This window comes from Erithacus rubecula, assembly GCF_903797595.1.
Source record: "Erithacus rubecula genome assembly, chromosome: 2".
In the NCBI taxonomy this organism is placed as follows: domain Eukaryota; kingdom Metazoa; phylum Chordata; class Aves; order Passeriformes; family Muscicapidae; genus Erithacus; species Erithacus rubecula.
The window spans coordinates 52,466,138-52,481,180 of NC_136685.1; positions in this window are offsets into that span (position 1 = coordinate 52,466,138).

A 15,043-nucleotide genomic window follows, 5' to 3' on the forward strand; every position below is an offset into this window, starting at 1 on the left:
CTCACAATGTAGAGCTGTTTGCCCAGAACTGTGTCAAGATGGCTTTTGCATAATCCCAAGAAGAGAGACCCCACAACCTCCCTTTGTGACCTGCGCCAGTGCTTGGTCACCCTCACACTAATAGTTTATCTAATGGTCACAGGCACCCTCCTATGTTTCACTTTGTGCCCATTGTCCCTTCTCCTGACCCTTTCCAGAGGCTGGCTCTGTTTTTTTACCTCTTTAAGGTATTTATACACAATGACAAGGTCCTCCTGGGCCCTCTCCAGGTGAAACAGTCCCACCTGGTTCAACCATTCCTTATGGGTCCCTTCATCATTTTTGTGGCCTTTCACACATCTGGCTCCAGTATGTCCATGTCTTTCTGGTTCTGAGGAGACCAGACCTGAGCCCAACACCCCAGATGTGGCTTCACCAGTGCTGTGTAGAGGGGAAGCATCACCTACCTCCCTTCGGGGTTCATGTAGGACATTACATAATTTCATATTCCTTAGGTAGTTCTAACTCAAGTTCGCGTTGGGAAAATTTGTAGATGTTCAAGAGATCTGAAGTCAGAAACTGCAGAAGGCCAAAGATGTCTGGACCCTTTGCAATACACAGGGGTATACAGGAACCTTACAGTGGCCAAAGTGGGAGCCATGTCCTGCTGGCAAGTAAGAAAATGATAAAGACAAAAGCAAGTCTTAAATTATATATTTAGGCTATAAGTATCCTATTCAGTTTCTGATACAGTTCACAGACCTTTTTGAAATTTGATTTCCATTATTGATGTGCAGCCCATAATGAGTTTCTCAGATACACTGTAGGGTGAAAAAGAAGCTGAAGACAGGACATTTTTGTCATCAGAGGAAACAATTGTGAAGCTACACCACAAACATTTTCCTAGAATAAGGAGCTCAACCTTACATGTATTCAGAGGACATGTCATGGTTCTACATCCTTTGTAGTAACTAAAAAAAAAAAATCATTTAGATCATACAAACAATGAGTTTTCTCCCTTCTTTGCCTAAGCCTATTAAAAAATGTACTTTCTAGTTCTTAAGTTAGCTACTTAATTACTGCCTGATCAGAATCATGATCAGGTCTGTCCCTCCAGAGCAAAGTGCATTTTTTGGGCAAGTCTCATCACTAAACAAAAGGCACCACGCTGCAGTGATAGGGTTACAATGCTGGGTTAGAACCTCTTCCAGAATTACTTCTGTATTTTACATGAAATGGTTGCTGGATAAAATCCTTGAAACAGGGCCTGGGTTCTTGACAGTTTGATACTTTAACTACTCTCTGGTGATTCCAATTTACTCTCCCTGGGAGGCAATGAACCAAACCCTTCCTGGCAGAGCAGTGCCGAGTTCAGCGGGAGGGATTGACAAATGCTTTCAGCTGCTCAATTGTACATGGCTTAATGGATAGGAAGGCATGAGTTTTCTCAGCAGCAGAAGGATTTTGGCACAGTGTTACTCATCCTGATGGCTATCCTGGGGCTGGAGCTGTGTAAAGGATGGAAAGGTGAGCTGGCACCCTCAGTATGGTTTTGGAAGAAAGTGGAATTTTATGTTATTAACTGAGCGGAATTCTTGAGGTTGCCAGCTTTGGAGGTAGACATTTACAACTATCCTGCCTCTTACATTACCTAAATAATTTTTTTTTTTTTGCCAGCATATCTTAGTGCCTTTTTTAGATCTGATGTTAATTTTTCCCATTCTTAAAACGCAGCATTGCTGGTCCTATAATTTCTGCTGAGAGAAATTTGGGAAATTGGATTAACCTGCAGCAGCAGCTTCTCTCTGAGAAGTTTCATGCTGCTTGTGGAGTTCCTGGACTGCTTTAGTCTTATACTCTTAAATTATTTCTTTACATGAGCTTTTTATCTTATCTTGTCCAGGAAACTCTGCCTTTATCCTTCCAGCAATCTTTTTTTTTTTTTCTTGGTCAATTTTCCTGCCAAATATGGTATTGTGATGAATTAGCAAGACCGTGCATGTGTATATGAGAGTGCAAATGGAATAAATAGCCTATTACAATGTAGGAGTGCTTCAATTAGCGTGATTTAGCTGCTCAAGGGCAAGTTCATGCCCTTTGTCTAAATCTTTTCAAATTAAACTCAAGAGCAAATTGATTGCAGTTTTCACAGCTGTTCTGTTTAACTTTCAAGTGACACATTAATTCCTCCATCCATATTCTGTGTATGGCCATGTTGGTTTGTATTTCTGAATTCAGTGTCTGAAATAAGCCTGAAGTACTTTACAGATTCAGTAAAGCCCATTTCTTGATAGCATTACTTGTCTGAGTAACAGTTGGTAGAATTACAGCCCTAAGTCTCATTAGGAATGGAAATGGGATAGTTAGAATACTTTTATTTTAGAATAGCATAGCCAGCAGGTCAAGGGAGGAGATTTTGGCCCTCCCTGGTGAGACCCCACCTGCAGGGCTGCATTCAGCTCTGGGGTTCCAGACACAGGAAGGACATGGACCTTGGAGTGAGTCCAGAGGTGGGGCACCTCTCCTAAGAGGAAAGGCTGAGAGAATTGGGAATGTTCAGCCTGGAAAAGAGAAGACTTCAGGGTGACCTAACTGTGACTTTCCAGTACCCCAGCATACAAGAAAGATGGGGCAAGACTATTTACAAGAACACATAGTTACAGGACAAGGAATGTGTTCAAATTGAAAGTGAGTAGGCTTAAATTAGATGTTAGGAAAAAGTTTTTACAGTGAGGGTGGTGAGCCACTAGAATGGGTTGCCAGGAAAAGTTGTGGTTGCCTTATTCCTGGAGGTGTTTGAAGCCTGGTTGAATGGGGCTCTGAGCAACCTGGTGAATTGAAGGTTTGCATGTTTTGTCCAGAAAATTATTTCAAAAAGAGATACAAATTTAGTGTGGCACATCTACTCTGCATCTTACTCTGCTTCCTATTTTCATTCTTGCCTTTAGTGCCTTAATTTTTTTGTTTTTCTGAAGCCTTCCATATGGCTGACAGGTCTGCAAGTGGACAAATAACTTCTACTCCTTTCTGCAATTTCATAAATAAATAAATTCAAAGAATTACTAATTTTAACACACATTGCCTTACCTCTGTCAGGTCAGTTGACTTACTGAAATCCCTTGCTATAATGTGTTTCATGTGCTGATTTCTTCTGTCTATGGTATTGGAGATTATGTGCTCTAACACTGTGAGAGCATTCAGGGCTTGAACTTAGCTTTTTCATAGGTGAGGAGTTTCATAGCTTCCATTTTCACAGTTTCTTTCATCCACTTTCCACACTTTTCCATCTCCCATTTCCAGATTTTTTTTCCTACTGCTGACCTTTTCTTTGCCATTTCTAATGCAGTTACCCTAGTTAAAAAAATAAGGCAGAGTAATCACTTAGCCATATAGGCTTAATCTGGAACAAACCTGTCACTTTTAGTGGCTTTGAGGCAGGGGCTGCTTAATTTAGGAATGAGTTAAAGGGTGGCCAAGCATGGCACTTCAGGCTTTGCACAGTGCTCCCACACTCACTGCTCTGTAACATGTATTTCCCCACTTTTTCCTTACATGAGGTGTTGGGGGTTTTTTTAAATTTCTTTTTGGTGACACTGTCATTAATCCATCTGGATCTGGAGTTGTTTTCAGAAGCTTTGTACAGTTGAGGTTCACAGAGTACTGTGCTGCTGGTTTAAAAAAAAGGTCTGTCTTACCTGAGACCCAAACGACCAGCCTGGCTGACTTCAAGAACTATTTTTCTTCTGAAACCGTCAGAATTTGTTCAAAAGAGAACAACAGTTAACTTGAAGTTTCACTGTACTTTACTCTTTTTGTTTGAAGTTAATTGAATCAGCTCATGAGCATTTGAGTTTCTAGGAGCATCTTGTCTACAGCACACAGTGCTTAACAAGAGCCAGTTGGTATTTGCTACAGTGATTGTTTGTGGTAGAGATCTTTTGGCTCTTGTCCCTGGGGATATCTCTGCTCAGTTGTCACAACTACCATTTCTCACAGTCTTTTTTACTGGGAAATTAAGTTTTATACGAAGGGAAGGTAAAAATTCTAGGTAAAGACAATATTTAACTTGATTAGCAATGATCTGCTTTTTAATTCAGTCACCACAGGAAAAAATATTCTTGTGCTTCTGCCTACTTATCTTGATTGTCTGGAGGTTTAAAATATTTATCCAATGTAATTCTGAAGACAGTGAGCCGGAACTGTTATCCATGAGTATAATGTTACTGTGGGGACTCAATGGAATATAATATCTTCAGTAACAACCTGTATAGTTTCCACAGTATAGTCACAAAAGTTCATTTTTTAATCTGTTAAACATGTATTTTCACTGATATGCTTTCATGAATGCAATTTTGATTCCACTTCACCTAACTCTTCCCAGAATGCAATTTTTAGCTTTTTTTTTTTGAAATAATTATAAATTTAGTCATGTTTTATTCCACCTTAAAGGAATGTTGCTTCAATTGTTGTTGTGATTACTTTCTTACTGCAATCACTAGTTTTTCAATGTTCTTCATTCATTCAAATAAAAATATGTGAATTAAAAATATGAAGATCACCTTCTATCACACAGAGGGTACAATGCAGTTAAACTCATCTGGCACCTGCAGAGAATTCATTATCATTTTAACATCAGGAAGCACTCTGATAAATGATGTGAGCCTATTGTGTTACCTTCAGCAAACAAGTGTTCTTTATTATCTCTTTATGAAGACTAGGAAGAGAATTAGATTTATAGCTTTATTACATGGCAGCACCCTTTGATTCTTGAGTAGAGGAGTCAGATAAATACAGTGTGTTAGGAAGGGTTAAGAATTAATAAAATGGACATTAGATTCTCATTATATTATACTTTGTAAATCCATATGCCTTATAACTAACACTGCAATGGAGGGCTCTTACTTACTGTCACAGAAAACAGTCCTGATTATTCCAATAAGGAAGAAACCACACCTGTTTCTTTTCCACTGAATTTTTGAATGAATGTTTTTATTCTTACAGCATTGTTAGCTATCTCACTGTTATCTAAGACTGACAGGTTTTTTGCAAGGTTTTTCATGATTTATCTTAATACCTCATTTTACCCTGCACTTTCCATTTGCAGATAGGATAGGTTAGGTCATTTCTGGGAGTCATTAACAACTCTGGTATTTGCAGTTTCACGTATATCCCAGACTGCAGGGGACAGATGGGCCTCAACTGATTGTGCAACTCACCTTCTCTTAGTAATATCCCAGTGACTCACATGAATTGTAATTTTGGACAGCATTAATAGACTAATGGTTTTTAGAAACATAACAGGCTATGGCTTCTAATATCCATTCTGGTAATGGAGTCCTGTGAATCTATGGAATACCTCTCTGTGACTTTCTGTCTGTGTTTACTCTTGTCATCTTTCAAGCATCCAGTGTCTCTGATTTTCTGTGAATGAGCACACCATTAGCAGAAATCAAAATCTCTTCCTGAAAAGAGAAGAGAGCAGAAAGTTTTCTTGATATGTATTATTGGCAAGTTATTTATTCAGCTTCTATTCTGTTAAAGGTAGGTTTTTAAATGACTGTGTGTTCCTAGTAGTCAGCTACTTTCTCCTCAGAGATCTGCAGATCTTAATTAGTTCCTGTTATAAGCAGCTTTCCAGACCTAAGGGAGATGGAAAAAATGCATCCCTGAGCCCTTCTATGTCTTACTGACTTCCAGAACATGTTGAAAGGTTTATTTTTTTAAATAAAATTATTTAATTTGAATCATGTGCTAGATGATATATGCATACGAATTTACAGACATGGTCATATATGTATATATACATAACATTTGTTATTAGATGTAAAAGCTGATCTACTTCAGAATATTCTGTTTTGAAAAACAGCAGGGTGCAAAGGGAGTGGGGAGAGGAAGATAAGTGTGTTCAAAATGATGGGCTGCCTTTATTTGTTCCTGCCTCGGTGGAAGTAAGCACAATATAAATCATTAAAGCAGAAACTCATAAAGTGTGAAATTTATTAATGGGATTAAAGAACTGTAAAAGGATTCTAGCATCCTAAGTCTAAGTCTGGGACTGTGCAGTGTAAAATATTACCAAACAGATACTTGCTTGAAGAATTCAGGTTATGTTATTAAATTCTCTGACTTATAAAAACAGGGCAACATCTCTGATTTTATCATTTTCGGAGAACCCCAGAGAAATTAAAAGGCTAGTGCACTGAATCAGGAAGAGATCTGTTGCTAGCAACATTCTTGGAAAGTTCATTGCAAAACATATTTCTGTTCTTATCACACAGTGTTGCAGATGGAGTGAAGCCCTTTCCTTACATAGGGGTGTATGTAAATAGAGGGAATGGGTAAGTAGCAATATGTTTATTGATATAAGCCAGTGATTTAAGAACATTTGATAGTAAAGGTGTCTGTGGCTTTAAAAAATTCAGTTGTAAGGTGCATTTGATTATTTGCTGCTAAGAGAGGGTTAGGCAAAACTGCCAGGGGGATTCTCCTGATGACTTCAAAAAGGGCCTCCTTTGTGTTCTAAACTCCGTCTCAGAGGGGAGTTTAGGTGCAATTACATCCAGAATTGGTCAACAGCTTACATCTAAAGGAATATATGTACACAACCATTTTTTTTGTATCATCTTTGTTAATATTTCAGAGAAGATTGGTATCTCTTACCAAGAGTCTGTTGTGGCAAAGAATCTCTCAGGCTCAAGAAGTAACCTGCAGAGGCATCCCTGCTCACAGGGATATCTTGGTATGCAGCCATGCAGGAGAGCTCAACAGGCCCTGGGATGTCCTCTATTTATGGAGTAAAATGACTGACTTCCAGTTGTATTTGAATGCCAGCAAGGTATCTGGGTCACTGTTCCAGACAGTCCCTGTCTGCTGTGTTGCTGTCCATGTCCAGAGTAAGCTGGATGCAGCCATCAAAACCCTCACTGGTGGTTATGGCATGAGCAGGGGAGGAGCAAACCATTGCACACATTATTAATAAAAACAAAAGACCCCTATGAAGACATGGCCTCCTTAATGTGGTGTAAAACATCACTGAGATATTTCTAAATTCTTCATGTGATAGGAAACCACTCTTTCCTTTTGACATCCTGGAGCTCAAACCTGTGTACTGGCTGGAAATGGAAAGGGCCACTGGACTTCCCAACACAGTTTTGCAGCCTCTTTGAGTCAGATCTCTGAGAAGATCAGTGGCTGAGACTCCTTACAGAGTGAATATTTATCAACGTAAGCAGTAAATTCCATGCCACCACACTAGTTTCCATTCTTCCTTTCCTTGGCATCAGGAATACATATCACAGTAAAGAAACACTCTAACTCTTCAGATGTGTTGATACCAGTCTTTGCAAGCATATGTAGGCATTGGCAGATTGAAAGGCATTTAAATGCATTGTAAGAAAACAATGCTTTGCCAAACAGAAACTAGAATTTATTTAAAAGATAGCCACATAAGCTTCAGGCATAGTCCTTGCTTTTCAAAGGCATGTGGAGAGCATCTGATAGGGATAAGGTATAAGCTGCCCCAGAGACAGGTATGAGGCTTGCAAAGCTTCATGATGGGGTACACTAGCCTGGATCATGCTTAAAAACTTAGATTGGGAAAAAGAAAACTGCTTTTCACTGAACCAAAAAAAAAAAAAAAATTAATTAGCAATAGATAACCTTATTTGTAAGGATATTTTTCGCATTTTCTTCTGATGATATCAACACTTAAAATTATTTTCACCCAGGTGCCAGGATAAGCAACATGGGAGTACTCCTGGCAAACACATATAGAGATCATGTAGTCCAGCTGACATTAATTTTCCATTAGTACCTACAGAAAAGAAAATCTGCCTTGCCTCAGGTTACATTTCTTTATGTTCTCTACCTAATAAAACCTTTTCTATTTAGTAAAATATAGATTCTGAATAAAGAAACATGCAGTGGAAGACAGGATTTGTGTTACTTAAAACCTGAGTACAGTGAGATGTGAAGAGAGCACTGGCTTTCTTGAAGGGGAAAATTCAATTTGTTGAAGCTGACAGATTCTCTCTAGATACTTGAGATTGCCCAGGCTGAGTACTATGACAAGGATGGTGGATCATTTCTAAATGTTCAGAAAGCTCAGCTATAACCTGCAAAAATGTTTACTTGAATGTCCTCTTAAGGAGTCCAGGGCCTGGTTAGTGAAGTGCTTTGCTTTTATTGCCTACAGATTACTTTCTTTCCAAATGACTATCTGCTAGGATAAAGATATAAGTCACTTTAAAGCTGCAGACATTTGGAGGACAAAAATAGTTGTGTTGGCATTGCCTTTCCTCATTTTTCCCATTAAGATAGTGTAGTCTTTTGTCTTACATTTTCAGGGTTGTAGAAGCAACTGATGCCAAGAAGTAAACTTTTACTTCAAGAGGAGTAAAAGTTATTTAACTTTTAAAACTGGCTTCTCTCTGATGAAACTCTGCCACAGAACTTGTAGAAACTGAATGAAAATTGTTTTGAAAAACTTATGCTTCTTGTCAAAAACCACACTCTTGAATGAATTGTGCATGAGTTGGGTATAGTGCAAAGACAAAAATATCACCATCTGACTACATGTCATTTTGGAGAATGGATAAATCATATGGACAAGGATTCTTCTCATTTTCTGTTTATAGAAAAGAGCCTGTTGCAAAAAGGTGTCCTGGCCCTCTCCTTCCTGCATACAACTTCTTGAAACATGTTTCTTTTTAAATTTTTAAAACTGGCCAAAAGAGGTAAAATGGGAGTATCTCTTCATATCTATTCATCATTTAGCATCTGCTCTATTTAAAAGAAAGTATTTCCAGAGTACAAATCCAGCTGGAGTGACCTTAATGTATTTTAATGCCTCTCTAATAGTAGGGAAAAGCCTTAATAAACCAAAGTTAGTGGTAATATGAGTGTGATAAGCAAGAGTCTAAAACAGATTGAAGACCCTTTAGTTATGTCATATATGCTACTAAGTTGTAAGGGGTAGTGTTTTATTATCCTATTGGATAACATTGGCTACACTGGGAACTTTACAAAGGTGAAAGAAATTTCATCACAAAACTTATCTGTGTTTTGTATTATACAGTTTACATCAGTACAGGTCTTCATGTAGTCAGCCACATCTCCTGCAAATCCAGTAGCTGATACTACAACTGATTCATCTGTCTTAAAATGACATTTAGTTTCCAGTAGAATTGCAGAAAATGTCAGTTTCTGGACTTCTGCCTAATAACATGGGAAAAGCTGAACAGTGTCAGAAAAGGCAATACCAACAGGACTAGCAGGATGCAGACCCTGAAATTATCATAAAATTCCCACTTAATCTTGATTCTCTGTCTGAATCAGCATAGCTCAATTTGCAATAAATTCCTTCAGGATTCTTTTATTACTCAAGGCTGTGGGTATCATCCTAAAGCTCAGAATGTAGTACATGCCTTTTTCAGTGTGCAGGAACCATCTGTTTTTTCTCCTACTCAAGTAATACTGACAAAGGACATATATAACTGCTGCAATGTTATCTCAAAGGAAAACAACATTTGCTTTCTCCAAGGAACATAAATAACATATTGAAAAGTATATGAACATCCACAGCATATATGAGGTTGGATATAGCAGAATTTAATTAATTAAGAAAATGTCAATGTTCTATTGGTCAGAATTGAGGTTTAGATTACTTTTTCTCCCAGCCCTGTCACCTTTGTGTTTCCCATCACAGTGAAAGGTTGGCTTTAACAGATAAGAAAATGAGAGGGGAAATATTTGCCCAGCAGGTTGTGTTGTCTAAATTCTTCCTGTTTCAGACACTTGCTATTCCAATTTTTGTGCTTAAATTAACTGTCTTTCCTTCTGACTCTGTCCATCACTTTCAAACTGTGAATGTTTTCAGTAGGAGCAGCAGCATCCTTAGCTGCTCATGGAAAAGGAAAGATTTAATAGGTACTTCAGGCAATGCAACAGTATCAGGGGCATGGCATAAAACTCAGAGCATGTATCTGCCACACTCCTTCTTGCAGTAAAGCCTTTCCATTGCAAGAATGGCTGAGTTAATTTATTTTCCATGTCATTCTACCTGTGTTCCAGAATCTCTGCTTGTCCTTTGTAGCCTGCACCTTACAATAGTGATGCCACAAGCCTGAGGATACAGATATCCTTGTAAAGGTGCCACCAAATACAATTCATGCTTTAAAACGTACTAGTCCCTGTTAAAGAACTCTTTGTAGAATTCCAAGTGTAAGTTTTTTTTGCTTTTGGAGGAATAAGCATAGAAAGAAATTTCGCTTTTTAGCACTTCTAGAAAGTTATACTAAATTGCTTCTGTAGGGTTTATAGAATCATATTAGTATGAGAACTCATAAACTTAAGAGCTGATGCTATTGGCAATATTTCTAAAGAAATGACACCACACCTCCCCAGTAAAAAAGAAAATAAAAAAAAAATGTTTGAACAATAGGGTACTGCTTACATTTCATATTAAAGGGACAGAAGTCCCTTCAGTCATTCTTTTTCTGTTTTGCTTGGTTTAAATGTTTTATGTGAAATGGGAAATGATCTGCTTCGTCTTTAGGCTCCTTATAGATACCTCCCTGGCACTGTCTGATTTCCTGAAAGAAAAACCCATAACTTGATAATATGAGGAAGGTGGCCACAGAACAGTTTCTCTCCTTCAGGGAAAGCCTTGGCAGTGTAGGGCAGAGTCTGGAATCTGATTTCAGTTTCACCACCAAGATTTAATTATAAATATAAAAGAGATTGAACAGTTAAAAAAAAAAAAAAAAAAAGATTGTTTGCAGTGTGACCACAGCTCTGGATATATATCAGAATACAGAAGGAGACTGGTCCCTTCAGTAGTGGGCTTCCTGTTCCCTTGCTTCCTCCTAATAGTCATGCAATATATTTATTCACCTTCACTCCTTTGATGAAAATAAGACAATACTAAAATATTAAATAAGAGTGAAAGTAGGATAAATAAGTGATAAAGTATCAAGATGGAGTAACTGGAAAGTAGAAGGTTTTGTGAAATGATTATTTTGAAAGAGAAAAAATGGAGGTGAATTTCTGGTTTTGGTTCCATGTGAAGATATTAAATAAAGGAATACATAGCATTTTTTTGCTTTTCTTTTCTTTTTTGCCTGGGCATGGAAGCTGCCCTCCTCTGGTCTCTCACATCCTCTTCATTCAGCCAGGTTCAATACACATTTTTCTATAAATGCCACAGCAGGTAACAAATGGAGCTGGGCATGAAGTTCTGCAGCAGCCAGCCAAGGAGTGAGATGCTTGTTCTGTGGGGAGACTGCCAGGGAAAATGGAGGGGGAATTGCCAGGATCAGAAGTATATGGAAAAATGAACAGGCTGACCAATTGCAAAAAAAAGTCCATTTTTTCCCCCTTGAAGTTTAGCAGCATTCCTCAAGAGGAAAAGCAGGCAGCTGATACAAAGAGGAAGGTAGGATAGAACTCCTCCCAGTCCTTGTAACCCAGAAGCTTGGTGACAAACAGCAGGGATAAGTGTTCCATGAAGATCTACATTGCCCAGTAAGCCTGGGGAATCAGCAGAGAGAGCACTGACTACTGCAGAAGCTTAGCCTGAAAAAAAAATATGCATCAGGAGGTGATTTTAAGTCTAGAGATAGCAGAAGTGCCTGAGGTCTTGGCTGCCCTAGATTATGAACCAGGTAGGAGTCTGGTGACAAAAAACTGGACAGGTTGCTGAGCAAGCAAGAAAGCTGTCAGAGGAGTGACTCTCCACAGGAGGGGTACAAGCTGGCCCAGAACAGAGCTGAAGGGGCTCTGTCAAAGACAGTGACCCAGTAGAGTTGGAAATTGTATATTCTTGGAAGTGGGGAGGTTGAGGACTGCTGGAAAGGGTCCTGGAAATCAGTAGGCACCAAAGAGCTGCCTGCTGTAACCACATTGCAATTGCCATGGTTTGATTGTAAATCTTGCTGTATTTGGAGACTAATTTTTTTGCTCTTTGTGGAAATAGATGTTCTCACTAGAGGGGAAAACAAACCTTAGAAAATCCTTTAATTCTTTGCTCTCTGTCCTACCCAAACTCCTGCAAATGTTGCTTGAGCATATTCTGCATGCTTCCAAGAGAGAAAATGATGGAAAAAAGCTTAAATTTTTAAATTTTGGAAGTTGTTTGTAAAATATCAGATTTTTTTTTTTTTTTAAGGGAGACTCTTGATTTTTTTTTTTTAAACTTCATTTTAATAATCTGAGCCTGGAGAGAATTAGCTGGGGTAGCTGTAAAAGCTCATGGGAGGTTACCTGCCTGTAGAAACAAGAAGTGCCTTACAGAGCCATGTGCACCAAAGAAAACATACATGTTCATCTGATGTGGAATGGGTTATAGGCATCCCAGCAGTAGGTGAATGAATCTACACCATGTGAATTAACATGATTGTAGGTGTATCTGGATAGATTCCTACTATAATAACTTTTTTTGGTGCTAGGGTTTTCTTTAGTGTTCTTACAAGAGGATATGGAAGAGCAGAAAACAAGAGAAATTTAATTTTGAAGTGTAGTTTCTGTGTAGACATGGGGAAAAAAAAAGTGATGTTTATTTAAGAATGATCTGCTTCCTTCCTCAGAAGTGACTGATGGCAGGATTTGGCAGGAATGGAGATCTGTACTAAGAACCATTTAATTCAGTGGGTGTCAGATCAAAACACAGAGCAGAGGAACAGAAAAGGGTGAAAGGAGAAAATTTCCTAGATGCGTAAAATATTCTAATTCTCTTTGTTTGTCTTCTTGATTACTTATTTATTATACCTCTTTTTATGACAAAACAATGTCCAAAGGAGGTATTTGACTTGTGAGATAGGAAAAGGGAAAAGCATTTTGCTCCCAGGTGTAAGGATTGTTTACATAACTCCAATGAACAGCAGAAACATTTAAGTAGTTACAGACCCTTTACTCACCAGGGTTTCAGATAAGGTGTCTCAATATTTGATTTAACACTGCCTGGTACACAGGAATCTGCAGGAACCCTATGGACTCATACACTTTTATGGGATATATTCTGCCTGGGACCCTTGGATGCTTCCATAATGCATTCTTGAGGCACATACCAGCTGTATACAAGCATGCCAGCCTGCAAAGGGCCCCATCCTGATGAAAGAGGGTCTGTTCTGCTTCTCTCCTAGCTCACAAGTCAAATGACCACATTAGCTGCTGCTTTTGGCTGGGACAAATGAAGTAAGAGCTCATAAACATGCATTCACTGGTGGTTTTGTCTACACTGCCCTGAAATCTGGCTGTCCTTTACACTTGAGAGATAGGAAGGCTCCTAAGCAACTGCTTCTTGATGGCTAAATATACATTTTTACCCACAGAGATTGCCATCCCCCCTTGCAGGCTGGAGCAGAGCCTTTAAACCCCCTGTGGACAGAGGAAACAATGCCACACAGAGATATCACATAGATTATATAAATGGTTCAGAGACCCTGGGGCAGAGAGGATAATGTACATGCTGGCTCTTGGGACAACCATCACTGGAAAGAATGGTTCTTATGTAAGGATACAGGACAAGTACACTTGTATTTTGATTTTCCCTGCAAAATATAAAGCACAAAAAAGCACCATTTACAGAAGGAGTCTACTGTCATCATTTTGGGAGGGTAACAGCAAACACAGCCCAAAGTGAGGCACAGAATGGAGGCTGCTTTCCCCTGTGGAGCTCACAGGTTCTTGCAGGACCCAGAGACACCATCCCCACCTCCCTACTTGAGGCTCATTCTCCTGCAGGTTACAAAACAAACGTTGTAAGAAAGAGAGCAAAGCAAATTATTATTTGCACATGAATGGAAGATTGAAAGATCAGAAGGAAGAATGTTTTCACCAATTAAAAAGGACAGTTGTTTTGCCAACTTTTGACATTTTGTTCTTATGACTAAGGCAAGTGAGCAATTCTGGTAAGGTCCTAAAATCCTCAGGGGAGAAGCCAGCTTCAGTCTACCAGTGAAGGCAGAATTCTGTTTAAAAGGCCATATTAGCCATCTGGGTGAGGAGCAATGCAAATATCTGACTGGATAGCACATTGATTTCTGACTTTTAGGAATGGAGCCACTGGGTTCCTTTGTCAGAGACTCCCTCTCACTGCTGTTCTTCAGTTTGTATGGACTTCTCAAGCAGTCACCTTATAGCTTAACTGGATGTACACACTGATCTGCTGTCTAATTGCTGACCCTCTGCCAATTTTCCTGACTCTGGCTAGGCAGCATCTATTGCACTCCAACCGCTGAGCTCAAGCAACAAGAAAAATTATTTTATTCTTCTATTGCTCTGTGTTTTCTCAAACAAATGGACATTTTGTACCACTTCTGTGATCTCTTTGAACATAAGGTTTTAAGTGACTCAGACACTAAGATATATGCTGATAAGACAAAGACTTGGGGCTATACTTTTGTTATTCACAGCAGAGGCTAGAGATCTGTTCTTAGCCCATGGAAGGGTGTTTGATATGCAAGTGCTACAGCAGAACTGCAATGGCATATTTTCCATTTTATCAGCATTTTTTATCAGAAGATTTTCTACATTACTGAGCCTCTGGGAACACAGCTGGAATTTAGAGACATAGCACAGGAAATGTGCTTACAGATCTGATGTCATTTAAGCAAAATTGCCTGTATGTGGGTGAAGCTAAATTTGCAGGGTTCACTCTAGTTTTTTAAGGCAGCAAGAAAAGATAGATAGGAATCTAAATTCCTTTAAAAAGGAGGTTTTGATTAAATTTTCCTGTTTAAGCTGTGCTCTGGTATTTGAACTTAAACACTGCAAGATCACATGCAAAGGTTTTCTCTGAGTCTTTAGCCAGCGTACCTGTGAATAGTAAAGGCAGAATTAATGACATTTCTACTCTTGTGCACAAATTTTTTTAGGTCTATTTCTGATCAATATTACAGGCTGGTGAAGCCATCTAGGCAAGAGTATGGTCCTATGTTTTTATGCTCACAGAAGAGGTACCATGAGCTTGGTGCTGTTCACATACATTCAAACACTGTACATGAAGAACATAAACTTGTCACACACACACTGGTTGCTACAGAGTCTATTGTGCTGGAAAGACATA